The sequence below is a fragment of the Pipistrellus hanaki genome, assembly GCF_964339955.1.
Source record: "Pipistrellus hanaki genome assembly, chromosome: 2".
Taxonomy (NCBI): Eukaryota; Metazoa; Chordata; class Mammalia; order Chiroptera; family Vespertilionidae; genus Pipistrellus; species Pipistrellus hanaki.
Genome location: NC_140504.1, coordinates 13,849,514 through 13,866,850, shown reverse-complemented (window position 1 = coordinate 13,866,850; position 17,337 = coordinate 13,849,514).

The following is a 17,337-nucleotide window of genomic DNA, read 5'->3' as shown; positions in this document are numbered from 1 at the left end:
AAATGTTTCCTGAATACACAAATATCTAGTGAATCAAAAGGAGAGAAAATAGAGGAAAACAAAATCTAAGTAGAGAGGTTGGTAGTTTTATAAATATGTGACAGGAAGTTGATGGATTTATATGAATTAAAAAAATAAGTGGCATCAATATTATTTCATCTTTTTACAACCTGGCAAATTGGTAATTGAGTGTTTTCTTCGTAAACTATCTTTGCAATAAATCATTCATTAGCCAGGATGACTTCTTTTTCAATACTGGTCAAGATCACTAAGAGAGCTGAACTAATGCAAATTTAATGAAATATGTACAATTTAAGCAGGGCATTAGGTAGATATTGATTACTAAGCCATTAATTTATGGGCTTAAATTAAATAGCTCCACAGACAGCACATAGCCTCTATAAACTGCCATACACTTAACCTTAACAAAAATAAAATAAATCAGAAATTATCAAGTTATGAATTTTATTTCTCTGAGTAAATGGACTAAAAAAGATAATTACCAAAAGAAAATAAGACTCACTAGTAAAAATTATGTTAAAGTATATGCTAAATATTCTAAACTAAAATATAAACATCTCATTCTCTGCTATAAACTTATTTATACATACAAGTAGTTCCATTCCAAGCTATCATCTTCATTTCAAAATTATTACCTTCTTAACATGTAGAATTTTAAAAATTAGGATGGAAATAAAATTTAATGACAAAGTGAAAAATAATTGTTATTTTTATCATCTTATATAACTAATGTACCTTTTTTCTATTTTAACTAGTATTTTTCATTTTTATTATAATCTACATAGAATAACATGTCTTTGGTCTCTAAAAATTGTATTAAATCTAGATGTAAACTTTCATACTTATTATAAACACTGCCTATATGCATTAACTATGTAATATTAGGTGTCAAAAAGCAATTTTAATTTGGTCCATTTTTTCTATCTTTTCAATTACAAATATTATTCAGCACGTATTTTTTTTAAATATATTTTATTGATTTTTTACAGAGAGTAAGGGAGAGGGATAGAGAGCTAGAAACGTCGATGAGAGAGAAACATCGACCAGCTGCCTCCTGCACACCCCTTACCCTACCAGGTATGTGCCCTCAACCAATGTATAATACATGCCCTTGACTGGAATCAAACCTGGTTCCCTTCAGTCTGCATGCCAACGCTCTATCCACTGAGCCAAACTGGTTTCGACTGAGCATGTATTTTTATGTTACCATTTATTCAAAAACAATTTGAATTGCCTTTGTTGTGCCATTGGAGTTTATTCATCACTGAGGAAACTTTTTCCATTGCTTTTTAGAGAGAGTGGAAAAGAGGGGGGGAGTGGGAGAGAAACAGAGGAGAGAAAGAGAGAAACCTCAATGTGAAAGAGACCCAACGATTGGCTGCCTCCTGCATGCACCCCAGCCAGGGCCAGGAATAGAGCCCAGACCTTGCAGTGTGCAGGCCGATGCTCTAACCATTGAGAACACTGGCCAGGGCCAAGTTCTGTATTTTAGATGAGAGTGTCACCTGTATGACCATGAAAACAATCAAGCAAACAAAAACCTGCCATAATCATATCAAAGTCAACCATGTTGGACCTGAGGTAAGACACCAAGGAACTTCTTGACACAAAAGAGTAATATCTAGATAAGGCTTCTGTTATTTAGACACACAAGAATGATGCTTTATTGACTTCTTCCTATTTAAACTAATTCCTGCATTCATCTTAAGTGAAATGAAAGATAAATCTTCATTTGAATTTAATGATAGATTTGAAGACAATTAAATGTTCCAAGTTGATATATGACTTGTAAATGTATATTTTATTTTCAACTATTTGGCTCCATCAATTTTTTTTACTACTCTTTATTGAAGGCTCTTTTATTGCTGAAACTTTATATCTCATAGGATTTATTCTCTTGCTTCCCATTTTCCTCTAACTTATTGACCACACACCATGATGAAAATCTCCTTTATTTAAGCTGATGTTTCATGTATATGTTACTTTCCAAATTTTATTCACTTCTATTTTCAGATCAAGCTCTCAATTTTCCATGAATTTTAGAACCTGATTTAATATCAACTTGTCCATCCTTGCACCAACTATAAACTTTAGAGAGTTATGCATTTACTTTTAATTTGTTGATATGTGAAACATTAAAAAGGATAAGGTTGTATCAAAGAGAATTTGGGGCCTCTTTTTAGAAGTATAAAAAAGAAGTGAAAGAAACAAGTATTATAACAGTATATCTGAAAGAAGACACAAGTACAAACTTGAGCACAAAAAGAAAAGCATGGGTAAGACAATTAGGCCACTTGGAAAGACTTATAAATAAGACTAGAGGCCCGGTGCATGAAATTAGTGCACAGGTAGGGTCCCTAGGCCTGGATGATGATCAGGGCCAATCTGTGGGGCAACCAGCAACCAGAGGGGCAACACACCTTGGCCTGGCACCACCTTATCACTTGCTTCACCATCCTGTCTCAGTCCTGCTCTCATCGACTATATACCATATATAGATGCTATGCAGACATTAGTCAATTAAATTATTTTTTTAACTCCCAGAAAAGAAATGAGTGCTTTTGAAGCTAAAATACATGCCTTTAATTGTGTTTTGAAACAAAGAACTTTTGTTTTAAAATTGTAGAGTTCTTTGTTGTATGACTCAGGTATTGATACAGTTTCAATAATCACCAATTTTATGAATCTATGTATGTAAAAGCCTAAGCAAAAGTTACAGCCAAAGGACCAGAACACTGGAATGACCGGTTGCTATAAAGCATACTGACCACCAGGGGGAAGATGATCAATGCAGGAGGAGGGAGGCTCAGTGAGGCCTGGAGGCTCACACTATGGCCCAAGGATCCCAGGAACTGCAAGCCCAGAGCTTGCTTTCCAATAAAAAAAAAAAAAAAAAAAAAAAAAAATTAATTAAAAAAAAAAGTGTCTGGACACTGCCACCCTGGGAAGAATGGCTCCAAAAGGGTAAGATCTCCCTAGGCTCAACCTGGCCCAGCTGGTGCACTGCAAGGACCAAGCACCACCCCTCTGCTGCCCCTCAGTCCTGTGTCTCATGGTGACTCACTGGTGACATGCAGGAAGTGCAGTCCCTCTGACAGCTGCTCCCCGCCCTGCTCCATGGTGGATGCAGTACTGCTGGACTGTTCTAGGTCAGCTTCAGCTTCAGCTTCCATCTTCTAGCTTCCAGCTTCCTGCTTACTGCCCTTTCCTTCATATACTACGTGCGCTTGGGGGCATGGCTTCAGCCTCCCTGACCAATAGCGCTTTAGCACAGCCGGAGAGTGGCTGGACACAGCCACCAGGGCTGGCCAGGCATTGATTTGTCCATGTGACTGACATCCATGTCCAGTTATACTGAGTGTTTACAATTGTAGGGAAGCAGGGCAGCCCACTCCTGCCACCTGCATCACCCTCTAGGCCAAGAAAGGCCCACTAATCTCCGTGTTTCTCCTCCGGTCTGGAATCAGAACCAATTGGGGAAGAATGATCCCAGCCATGGCCCCAACACGCGCTCAGTGTCACTCTCACAGATATTTCAAGTCATTACAGCCCATTGCTCAGCCCGCAGTGCCCTGCTCCACACACTACCACTCCTCACCTGTCACGCCCTGAGGACAACCTTATGTTATCCTATTTGAGATGGATGTGAGCTATGTCCCTCTGGCTTGTTGTTTTTTTTTGTTTGTTTATTTTGTTTTGTTTTGTTTTGTTTTTGTTTTTTTCCCAATAGCTCCCTTGCCCTACCTTTCTTCCTTTAAAAAACTTGCATTTTAAAAATATATATTTGATTTTGGAGAGGGAAATAGAGATAGAAACATTAATGAGGATAGAGAATCATGGATTAGATGCATCCTACACATTTCAAACTGGGGAATCAAAACCTCCTGTGTCCCCTCCCCTGGCCAGCAGGCCTCAGTGGCAGCACAACAGCAAGGGAAGGAGAAGGGGGGAGGTGGGGAACCACACGGGGGCAGGGCCCCCAAGGGCAGCATCAGCATCTGTCATTAGTTCCTTCTGTGCCCAGCCTGGTGACTGTCACCTCCTCTCATGATCTGGTGGGGGCTTTTGGCCCCAATTGACCAGGCCCTGATTAGCCCTGATCCCCAGCCAGGCCTAGGGATCTCACTATGCACAGATTTCATGCACCGGGCCTCTAGTGTGATTATAATCTTCCTGTGTACTACAATCTATATGTCTTCCTGGGAGATAAAATTTTGAGTGAGATTGTAGTTTAATATTCTGGTTTGTTACAAGTAGCCTCATAGTTTCCTGTTTTGAGCAAGTACATGGATGAGTTTTATTTTTAGGAAGCCTTTTTAATTCCACAGAAAGATTGAGGGGTTGTGTCTTAGGCCTGTTAAAACCGAAGAGACAGAGGGAGGCTAAGTAGACAAGGACAGGGACCGTGTGTGGGTGTGTGTGTGTGTGTGTGGGGGGGGGGGGTGTGGAGGTACGGGGGGACAAGCAGGAAAAGAAGGTCCCTGGTGGGAGACATGAGCTTTAAAATGTATGAATGTTGCTCAGACAGGCTGCTTTTAGTTAACCAATCAGAAGGCAATAAGGCTTATACCCCAATCCCAAGGATGTTGCTAAGACCAATCAGGAGCTAGCAAGGCCGTCTCCACCCTAGTCTAAATTAAAAGGCCTGTGCTTTCTCTCACCCTCTCTTCTCCCCAGCATGCAATGGGTTCCTGATGTTGGTTCCTGTGGTCCACACACAGACCAATAGACTTTAATTAGCTTGGCTAATGAACTGCTCCTGACTGTAACATGGGAAGGAAGCTCTGGACACTGGCCTGCTCCTGGGACTCCAGCTTCTCCTTTTCCAGGACTAGCTTCTGACAATAAACTTCGGTTCCATTAACCGTTGATTTTAAATTTTTTTGCCTTTATATTTTTTCTTTATTGATTAAGGTGTTACATATGTGTCCTTATCCCTCCATTGCTTCCCTCCCTCCCGCTCCTCACTCCCTGGTGACTCATGTCCTCACTCCCTGGTGTCTGTTTCCATTGATTATACTTATATGCATGCATACAAGTCCTTTGGTTGATCTTTTCCCCTTTACCCCCACCTTCCCCTACCTTCCCTTTTAGGTTTGAGCATCTGATTGATGCTTCTCTGTCTCTGAATCTGTTTTTATTCATCAGTCTATGTTGTTCATTATATTCCACAAATGAACGAGACCATGTGATATTTATTGTTCTCTGGCTGGCTTATTTTGCTTAGCATAATGTTCTCCAGGTCCATCCATGCTGTTGCAAATGGTAGGAGTTCCTTTCTTCTTATAGCACCATAGTATTCCATTGTGTAGATGTACTACAGTTTTTTAATACACTCATCTGCTGATGGGCACTTAGTCTGTTTCCAAATCTTAGCTATTATAAAGTGTGATGCTGTGAACATAGGTGTGCATATATCCTTTCTGATTGGTGTTTCTAGTTTCTTGGGATATAGTCCTAGAAGTGTGATCACTGGGACAAATGGGAGTTCCATTTTTAATTCTCTGAGGAAACTCATTACTGTTCTCCACAGTGGCTGCACCAGTCTGCATTCCCACCAGCAGTGCACGAGGGTTCCTTTTTCTCCGCATCCTCACCAGCACTTGTCATTTATTGATTTGTTGATGATAGCCATTTTGATAGGTGTGAGATGGTACTGCATTGTCATTTTGATTTGCATCTCTTAGATGATTAGTGACTTTGAGCATGTTTTCATATGGCTCTGTTTTTTTGAAAGAATAAACAAGATTGATGAACCTCTAGCCAGGCTCACTATGAAGCAAAGAGAGAGGACCCAAATAAACAAAATCAGAAATGAAAGAGGCAAAATAACAACAGACCCCACAGAAATACAAAGGATTGTAAAAAAAAAAAATTATGAATGACTCTATTCCAACAAACTAGACAGCCTAGAGGAAATGGACATATTCCTAGGAAAAAACAACCTTCCAAAACCTAATCAGTAAGAATCTAAAAATCTCAATAAGTCAATAACTATGGAGGAAATTGAAGCAGTCATCAAAAAGCTTCCAGCAAACAAAAGCCCAGGGCCAGATGGCTTCACAGTGGAGTTTTATCAAACATTCAAAGAACTAAAATCTATCCTCCTCAGACTATTCCATTAATCATTTTTGTCCTGGATGTCATTCTTCTATTTTGTGAGACAATGAACTCTAGTCAATAACCCACAGTTAGATTTCAAAACCATGGATGCTTTCAGAAGATGTCATCAGCAAATTTCTAGCTCTATAAAGAATTGGTTAATGCAAGAGATAGCTCATCCAAATAGAAGTATGCTGTGATATGTCTTGCTTTGTGCACCATATCTGTACAGATAAGTCTCTGTATAATTTTCTTTTAAAAATAATATATTTAAATATGTCTGTACTTTCTATATATTACCATCTTTTTACAGCACTTACACTTTTCACAATTTATAGTATCACAGATATAAAACTTATTGAGAAATTAAAATAAATATTTTTGCATTAAACATATATGTTAAAAGTAACATTCTTCTTCCAGAATCTGCTTGAAATTGGGAAAAGGATAATTTCATAGGGAAGAAATACAAAAGAGTACTTGAAAGAAGTAAGACATCTATATGGCTCAAATGTGAAGAAACTTGAGATAAGAATAGTGTAAAGAAGCCTTGATATAAGAAGAGCCCATAAATTATCTTCTTTTAAGTAGAACAGGTGCTGACAGAAATATAGCCATACCCACTATTTCAGTGAGTTTTAACAGCAAAGGAAGTTAATTTTTTTTAAATTTATCTTTATTATTGAAAGTATTACAGAAGTCCCTTTGTTTATTTGTTTCTTTTTTTTTTTTGATTGACCTCCCCCTCCACCATCCACCAGCCCCTCCCAGGCCTTCATCAAAGTACTGTCTTTGACCATAGACTATGCATCTATGCATATGCATATAACGCCCCCCCCCGCCCCCTCGGTTAATTACTCCATCTACCCAACACTTGTCTTCCCTCTAAAATTCATCAGTTTTTCCCATACTTCTATGTCTCTGGATCTATTTATTTTATTCATTAGATTCCACATATGAGTGAAATTTATTTTTAATAGGTCTCTGTCAGCTTCCTGAAATGATTAAAAAACTAAAAGAATCAATAAGTAGATTTTTAATAAATAAGGTTTAAATAAATAAACAAATTGATTTATTCTTACTTTAAAAACAATTGCAGGTTGAGAAGTAGCAATTACGTGTTTGACAGTATCATACATTGCAGGATCCACTTTAATTAATGGTAGCATCAAATCAATGGATAAAGGAACAGCAAACCACACAGCAGCAATTATTCTTCACCTTAATGGAAACATAAATGTGTAGCAACATAATTAGAAATTTCAGCTGTGAGTCACTCTCTCTTTAGACTTCTTTATTGAGATATAATTCACATGCTATAAAGTTCACAAGTCAATCAATATTCGTCTATCTAGAGTTGTACAACTATCATTACATTCTATTTTTAAAACACTTTTTGTCAACCCAAAAGCAAACCCATACACATTAGCTAACAGTCCCTCCTCATCCCCTCCATTCTCATCCCCCTATCATGTAGACAACCACTAATTTACTTGCTGCAATGGATTTGCTTATTGGGGACATTGCATAGAAATGTAGTCATGCAAAATGTTGTCTTTTGTGACTATTTTCTTTCAGTTCCAAGTCACTCTTAGGTTTAAGGTAACTAAAAGTAATGCCATCGGTTACATTAAAACAAAAATTATTCAATAAGCATTTAAAAAGCATTCTTACATTAAGAGTAAAGATGTTGATGTCAGAATGTGTGTTTCAAGATACTGAAATTTAGAAGCGATCTAAATTTCTATGGACATTAGGAGTGTGCTTTCTGTATCAGTCAAAAAATAGTGTCAAGATGTCCACACAGTGTTGCTCAGTGGTTGAGCATCGATCTATGAAACAGAAGGTCATAGTTGGATTCCTGGTCAAGGCACATAACTGGATAACAGGCACAGTCCCCAGTGTGGGGTGTATAGGAGGCAGCCCATCAGTGAATCTCTCTCATCATTGATGCTTCTATCTCTCTCCCTCTAACTTCCTCTCTGAAATCAATAAAAATATAATTTTAAAAAAAGAAAAAAATGTCAAGATGAATTTTAAGACCACACTGGTTGCTACAATCTATACATGTACACAAAATTCCATGTCAACAAAATTGTTTGAAACCTCTCAGTTCCCTTTACCATAGCTTTTGTTTTTCTTTCAAAGAGCTCAGGTGAGTAGCATCTAGCACAGTGCAGAAACAAAATATAAATAAAATGCCAATATTTTAATCTAAACTCTATATAGTGTTACTCAATGCCTTTTTACCATAAAACTCTAGCACATCTCAGTTGAGATAGTATATTCTGATTAAGTAATTTAATGTTTAGTTTATAAATTGTGCATAGACTTAATCTTCTCTACCATATTAATAATTAAGTATGATTTCTTGAAAAGGTTCGTTCAACAAGCTAAATTAATTAGGAAACAGAAGGGAGAGACAAAGGCTATTTATTCAATAAATTATTATTGTATAATATATACCAAGAGTTTACTAGATGCTGGGGTTTTATTGGTGGGCAAGGTAAGATAATTATCCAGTAAGAGATTTTAAAATAGAGAAAAATGTAAGCTTGAATAAGAGATAACAATACTTTGAGATAATTATCATAATAAGGTAAGTAATAAGTACAATGTGAGTAGGCAAATGAGTAGTAATAATGCTGGAAAGTTTCTAAAATCTTTGTACAGTGCTATGTATTATAAAGGATTTCACCCTTTAGGAAAATTTTCTGAAAATAGATTTATTTTCCTATTTGGGAAATCGTAGCCATGACAGAGCATTTAACTTTCTGACCAGTGAGGTTTTTTAATATGTGAATGAAAGCTTATGTAGAAGTTATACATTACCTCATTTTATAGCCATCACAATTATTATTAGAAGTATTTGCTAATCAGCAAAGGAAATTTTTAGTTAAACATGTAAGTTTGAACAAACTTTTTTTTTAATCCATCTTCTCTTAAACAGTAAGCTTAAAAGGAGGGGGAGTGTGTTTTAAAAGAACAAAGAGAATGGGAGAGAATGCCATAACAGACTTGCACGTATCCATTTACAAAAGAGAAGTTATTAGCACAGTTGAGAAAAGCAAAGATTAATTTCTTGAGTGAGGAAAGCCAACAAAAAACAAGCAGCTTGTCACTACAGAACTTAAAGCCTTAGCCTTGGGACCACCAGGGAATGCTCAAGTTAAGGAGATCAGGATGGGGCTGAAGCATTAAAGCAGAAGAAATTACTGAAAGTATGAGTAAAGAAGAGTTAAATTATTCTCTCCCCCCATTAGCCACGCTGTTACATATTTCCTACACTGAGAGATGATTAGAGCAAAGACTTATTTCTGCAAGGACAAGTCCTAGAAGCTCATGGCAAATTGGACACTGGGGACCACAGGCCAGCACAGGTCAGAGTTTAGGCACTGCCCGTGCTTCTGAATGTGGTAGGCCATATTCCATTTCATTTAAGCTTTCAAGAACGGGTAGTCAGTTGTATAAATCCAAAAAAAGAGTTTAGCATCTTGCCACTAGTATTTGCAGAAAATGATTCATACAATGGGAAAGATGCAGGTATCTAAGATTCTCCATTTAAAGACTTTATTACCTACTCATTCACAACATAGTGAAGATCATAGTGTTAAAGCAGCACCCATTTTTCCAATCATTTTTTAGTGACTTGTCCCTAAATATAGTAGAGAAGCAAGCATCACCACTCATTTTAGGAAAAATCTCTGCCATGAAAGCCAATGGCTAAAACAAATAAAACAGACAAAAATCATAAGTAAAAAGAAAAATGCTTGGAGCTAAAGAAAGTCTCTAAAGAAAAAAAACACTGATATTCAAATAAAAATGTATTATATCAATTATTAAAATAAAAGTAGAAAGCCATAAATAAAAATGATCTTTGGAAATTAAAGAACAGTAGAAAAATTTAAAAAGCAATGTCTATTATACATATAAAACTAATACAGAATAATATTAAATGTAAGCTATAATTTAAAAAATGAAAAAAATGTGTAAGTAAAAAATTTTTTTTTAATAATAAGAGGCTTTAGAGATTTGAGCAGGCCTCACTGTAATTTTGAGTCAATTAAAAAACTGTTGGAAAGTAGTAGCAAAAAAAGGAAAAAAATAATAACTTTATTACTGACTAGAGGCCTGATACACAAAATTCATGTAAGAATAAGCCTTCATTCTTCCAGCTTCCAGCCTCAGCTTACCTCTGGCACCTGGGACCCGGGCTTCCCCCACAGCCCCACCTCATCCGGAAAGTCATATGGAAGGACCTCTGGTCTAATTAGCATGTTATGCTTTTATTATTATAGATAATGCTGATATTGAAGAATGTGACATGGTGATAAGTCAAACCAAACCAAAATCTAGTCTCAAAAGTCTATATTTCTTATTGTAAAAGACCAGAGCAGAGACTCAGGTTTTTTTTTTTGAGCAAACGCAGTATCCAAAGATATTACTAGTTTTTAGCTTGAACTTTACATTTTTCTCAATTAATTAGCCTCTCATATCTTTTCATACTTGACCATAATTTCAACCACTCTTTAAAATCATTTGTGAACATCTGCTGAAACCGGTTTGGCTCAGTGGTAGAGCGTCAGTCTGCGGACTGAAGCGTCCCGGGTTCGATTTCGGTCAGGGGCATGTACATTGGTTGCGGGCACATCCCCGGTGGGGGGTGTGCAAGAGGCAGCTGGTCGATGTTTCTCTCTCATCGATGCTTCTAGCTCTCTGTCTCTCTACCTTCCTCTCTGTAAAAAATCAATAAAATTATATTAAAAAAATAAAAAATAAATAAAATCATTTGTGAACATCAATTTATAACTATCGCTCATTTCATAAAGTGTCTTAAAATAACACCAACAACAAATAATGATAATTGCCCAGTGTTTGTATTCCTATCCTAGGCTTCAGGACACGGATGGAAAAACAAAACAGAGTAAAACAGAATAGAACAAAACAAAATAGTACAACTGCACAGAGATGTGTAAATAAAATCCATGTCCTATAACAATGTATGATGAAGGCAAGGTTACCCAATATTCCTATAAATGATCAATATCCCCATTGTCCATTTCCCACTGTAAGTATTTCATACCTTTAATAGTGTCAAACATCCATCTCCAACACACTATCAAGAAAAGAAAGACTGTAACTTGTAGTGTTTGAGCACCAAACTATAAACCGGAAGGTCATGGTTTGATTCCTGATGAAGGCACATGTCTGGGTTGTGGGCTGGATCTTCCCTTGCAGGAGGCAGCTGATCAATGATTTTGCTCTCTCTCTCCCTCTCATCATTGATGTTGCTGTCTCTCTCCCTCTCCTTTCCTCTGCAAAATCAATAAAAATATATACTGGACAAAAGAATGTAGCCCTTCACTACAATGCTTCTCCATCGACAGGCTCACTGCACTGGTTTCCAGAGTTACCCATTTATGCATTATCTCAGGGAAAAACGTAGCCATTCTTGTTTTCATCTACCTATTACTAAACTTGCCAACTCATCTGCCTGTTTTCAACCATCTCTCCCTTCTCTGCTGGAACAAAAAACGAAGCGCCCCTGAGCCTTTCAAAGACTGGTTCTCGTTGATTTGTGGCCTGGATTCCTTCCATTCATGCCCTCTATATATTTCATGACTGCACTCCTCTCTCTGTTTCATAATACTGATTTCTCCCTTTCCACTGGGTCATTTTCTAAAGACCACAAACACAGTCTGCTAATTTTCATCTTATAGCAACATGCCCCCTCTGGCCACACACTCTTGTGATGAGTTGCCTTCTTCATTTCTCTTATTCATTGCATTGACCATTTCTGTGCTATCTGGAATAGAAAAAAAATACAACCCATAAAATAGTCAGTTATAATGCCTACCGCTGCTTCTTTACCTCTTTCTCTTTAAACACATTCTAATCTATTACTCCAGCCAGGGTTTGCTACATAACTCATATGTCTCAGTGCAAAATAGAAATGCAGGGCCTGTTGCTCAATTTTTAAAAATTTCATTAAAGCTAGGAAGAGATAAAGCCTTTCCTTAAAAACTATGTTATTATTTATCAAACAAAATAGAGGTGATAGTGCTACATGAATAAAACTCAAACTTGCTAACTGAAAAATAATAATTGCCTATTCTATATAATAAAAGGCTAATATGCAAATAGAGCGAACCTCTGGACAACTGAACTGAACAACCTGTTGCTATGACCTGTGCTGACCACCAGGGGGGCATGGGTGGAATATGGCAGGTGTTGGACACATGGGATGGTAGAGCAAGTGAGCGGGGGTGCCAGACCAAGGAGGGGCACCGGTTGCTCTCACTGGGGAGCCTCTAGTGGTTACAGAAAATTCTTTGCTCCCCTGTGCTGCAGTACTGCCGCTTGCTCCCACCTGCTGCTGGCACCCGCCCTACTTGTACCTGCTGCTGGCACCGGAACTGCCACTCACACCCACCTCTGATGCTGGCCCTGCTCACACCTGCTGCTGACACCAGAGCCACAGCTCAAACCCACTACTGGCGCCCAGGTGCCAGTCCCAATCGCTTGGTACCATCAACAGATGTGAGCAGTGGCTGCTGGCCCGAATCACCCCTGAGGGCTTCTCCTCCTCGCCCTGCTCCTGAAGAGATATTAGGGCAGTAGCCACTGCTTGGACCCACTGCTGGAGCCAGCCCCAATCATTCTGCGCTGTAAGTGAGTGAAAGTGGGGCCAGTGCTGTCAGTGTATGGGAATGGCTGCAGCAGGAGTGGGGCTGCTGGCAGACCGGGGACAGGGGTGGGGGAGCCATGGCAGGAGGTGCCAGGCAGGGGTTACCCTATAAATGCCCACTGCAGCCTTTTGACCCACACTTCCTTCAAGGTGCATGAATTCATGCACTGGGCCCAAGTACTATAATAATAACAATATTTGATTAATGGGTTACCTTGATAGTAAGATTTTTATGACTATTCTGAAAATTCATTTATCAAGTCATCTAAATTTATACATTTAGCAATTCAACTCATATAATTCAAAGCAGCATCGGTGTTTCTTGGCAAATGGAAGGTGGCAGGCAATATTTGGTGATTTTTAATTTGGGAAGGATATTCCTGATGATGCAACTGTTACTAGAGTTGCTAAGTGTATTTTATGGATCATGGCAATATTCAAATAAATTCTGATAAATAATTTTGAACTATAAATTTTGGTACTATTAAAGCTGATGATTCTTGTGGAACAATTATTCTAAGAAGCATTATTTCTTCATACACCAGGGTTTCATGTCAGTCTGAATTTAATTTTAGATGTAAATTTATAAAATGTCATGTTAATGTTTCCTCTGACATTTCCTGTAACCTGGTGGGGAGGTTGTACAGGAAACCAAAAGTGACTTCCTGACCTGTGTATAATTCAGAGTGCCAGTTAATGTATTTCATCATTGTGTCTCCAATCAGGAAGGAAAATTAATGTAAAAGCTGGCTGCTTCTTTGGTTATTTGTCTATGCAATGCGTCTCATGAAAATAGTGCTCATTTCTATTTGTAAAAATAGGTTTCTTTTTTCTATTTAATTTGATGATCTTTAAACTAATTTCTATATCTAAGCCTGCTAATGTTTACTTTGCAATGTTGAAACAGTTTATGAAGCGAAAGTTTCTAAATTTGTTGAAGAAATCCAACTTCTATCTCAATGCTTTTTAGCATTGTCCTATGCATGTTTTTGTTGTGTAAAAATTTACTGAACAATATTATCTATTTGAACATAGAAGCTCCTGCTTTGCACTCGGACAGGAGCTGATATTGTGTGGATGCTGCATAGCTGGGTTCAGCGGTCAGAGGGCATGGGATAGACATACATTGTGTAGCAGAGCTGGATACTCTATAAGCTCTTGTTGATTAAATGAACCTGCAAAGCACTTAAATAAAATGACTTGTTTGTTTATCACTCCCTTTAGGTATAACAACATAAAATGGATTGTTGGCATAGTTCAACTGCTGGCAAAATACTCACATATAACAAAACAATTAGGATTGTTCAATTGCCTTTGGGCAGTAGACCCAAAATGGGGAGATCTCAGTGCTCAATGACTGAAACATATCATTAGCAAGCCAAAGGAAGAATCTGCCCCCTACAGAGGTTGTATATGGGGGAAAATATCTCCTTGGGTATCCTTGATTACCATATTATTTTTTTTTCTCTTCTGAATGATTTTCTTGTCATGGCTGTGCACAATGGTAGTCTATAGTCATCTCAATTGACTTTGAACTTTTAAAAGTTATAGAGTTGATATCAGTAATCTATAACACAATGATACACAAAAAGACAAAATTTAGTGTTGGAAAAAGATGGCTAATTACAGATAATTTATAGTCGTCAACTAGGGCAGCTTGTCCCTCCCCAAATGGTTCTCAAACTCTTTGAAATAAGACTGAGCTTGATTTCAAGGTAATGGGGCAATTTGCCGTGCATTGAGTAGAAATGTACAAGGCCTTCTGATGCCCAGCCACATCACAGTTTTTTGGTTAAGCCCTGGCTGGTATGGCTCTGTGGGTGTAGTGTCATCCCATGCACCAAAAGGTTGTGGCTGGATACCAGGTAGGGGAGCATGCAGGAGGCAGCATATTGATATTCCACTCTCACATTGATGTTTCTCTTTCTCCCTCCCTCTGTACCTTTCTCTTTAAAAATCAATTTAAAAAAAAAACCTTTAAAATTATATTGTTTAAATCAAGTGAAAAAAATCAATGTAGATTTAAGACATGTAAAAGTTCCACCTTTTAATAAGAATTGCTTCAAAGCCATATTTCAAAAAGTCATCAGTATAGAGTGGTAAAAAAATTAGAGACATTTTTGCAATCAATCTACCTTATGAGACAATATTAGTCTCCAATGTAACAACAGAAGATTCATCTCGTAAATTTGCTTATTATCTTTTGGGAGCTGAGTAAGACAAGTCAAATGCCTTACGATGTCTCAATTATTTGGGATTTGGGTACTTCCCATTTCACCACATTTAATAAATACTCACATGATGTCTGTGGTTCTTTAACTTACAAGAGAGTTGTGTTTTTTGTTGTTGTTTTTTGTTTTTCTTTTTTTGAACAAATAGAATTTCAATTTAAATCTGTATGTTAACAATTCTCAAGAGCAATAAATATGAGCATAAAATGATTGTTTTTAATACATGCATTTGTGTCCATCATAGGCCATTGGCTTTACTTTGTTACCAAATATTAATTTTGTATCTACATATCTGGTTTTTATGATGAAATAGAATGTCATTATGCACATTAACATGTTACTTTTTAAGTTTCACTGGACTGAATCACTAGGTATTCTTTTTCAAATGATGATTTATATTTTCAGAGTCAATCTACAGTATTTCCATATTGTAAATGACATTTATTATGCCCTTCCCATATAAAATTGCTGTTTAGTGTACACTTAAATACATATAAATTATGTAATTTATTTAAATTTTAAAAGTTTACTCACGACTTTAACATCTCCATAAAACTGTCTTCCTGTGAACAATAAGCAGAAATTCTGTATACCAACAATGTAGACTTTACAGAAGAAATGATAATGGGAAAAAAATAAATGAAATAAAATAAGAACAGGTTGTACTGCACAGTCCTGATTACAGTTCCTCAACTTAGAAACTTCTAATTTAATCATTAACAAAATCTAGTTTTATTATTAATTAATTCATTTATTTATTTTTGTTGATTTCAGAGAAAGAGGAAGGGAGAGGGAGAGAGGGCTAAAAACATCAACAATGAGAGAGAATCATCCGTTAGCTGCCTCCTGCATGACCCACATGGGGCATGTACCTGACTGGGAATCAAACTGAGACCTTCTGACATATAAATTGATACTCAACCTCTGAGCCTCACCAGCCTGGCAACAAGGTCTACTTTTACACGTCCAATTTAGTAATAAATAAATGAAATACATGGAAAAACCAACTAAGTATTTTCCTCCAATCAGTAGATATCACAGGGCTGCATTTATAATATTAACTGAGAAGTTATATGTGTTTTCCATTAGGAAGATTGATAGCAAACTCATCCATGCTAAGTCACTTTGTGGGAGAAAGGCAGACAAAGAGAGAACATTAGAAAATAAGATGAAGAAAGGGGAAAAAAATAAAACAGGATTTAAAAACCCTGAGTTCCATAGTAGTTCAATATTGACCTATGTTTACATTTCCTGTGCATCTTTCAGTTTGGCACTGGTGTAATTAGCCTATCAGAACAGTTTGTCCATTTCCAGCACTGGACCTGCACTCCAGTGGGTGTAGACAGTGTGCATGCACTAGCTGTATGTTGCCAATTCAGGGATCCTTGTGGGCTGTGTAAGAAGAATATTCAAAGTGGGATTCCTTTAAGTATGCATCATCATTGAGTACTAAGAACTCTTCTATACTATGTTTTTAAAATTGTATTTGAAGTCAGAAAAAATAACAGAGGATAACAAAGTTGATGAACACAGTTTTTATATATTCATAAATCTTACAACGTTTTATAGTCCTTCTGACCTCCCTCCCCTGAATAATAATAATAAAAAAAAGCATTTTCCAGTGCGACATCTTAAACATTTATCTGCTTGGATATGATGATATTTTTGCGATATCATTGAATATCACTTTCTGGTTGGGGACTTTCCCATTGGGATTTCTCATTCTGGATGCCACCATCTCTTTTCCTTTCCCACAAAAGTTGCAACTTTTTCCTATTGATCTCCTATTTTTCTTCAAACTTGAACTTTAGTCTTCTAGATCAGAATCCAGGGGTGCAATGTTGGTGGCATGCTTTGCAATGATAAAATTCCCAGAATACTGCTCTTTGCTTTGTGCTGTGTTGCATAAGATGCTAGATGTTTGCTGAATGAATGAGAGGCTGGTATGCCATATAACTTACAGTTCTCCATCCCAAGCACCCAATCCTACTTCCAATTAAATAGAAACCTGCTCTGGCATTCCTCCTCTGGAACTTGGGTCCAGTGAGTGTATTTCCTGTAGAATGTTTCCATCATTCAGATTTTTATATGAGAACCATTTTGAGTCAATCACTTCTATATTAATATATCAGTCTAAACAATCAAATACAGTAAAAGAATAATTGAAGTTATAATGAATTAAAGAAATAGTCAATATTTCAGAACAAAATGCTAAGAACTTAATTGCATCTTGATTGCTACATGAAAGATTAATGTAAATGCAAAGATGGCACACACACAGCAAAGCCTATAAAA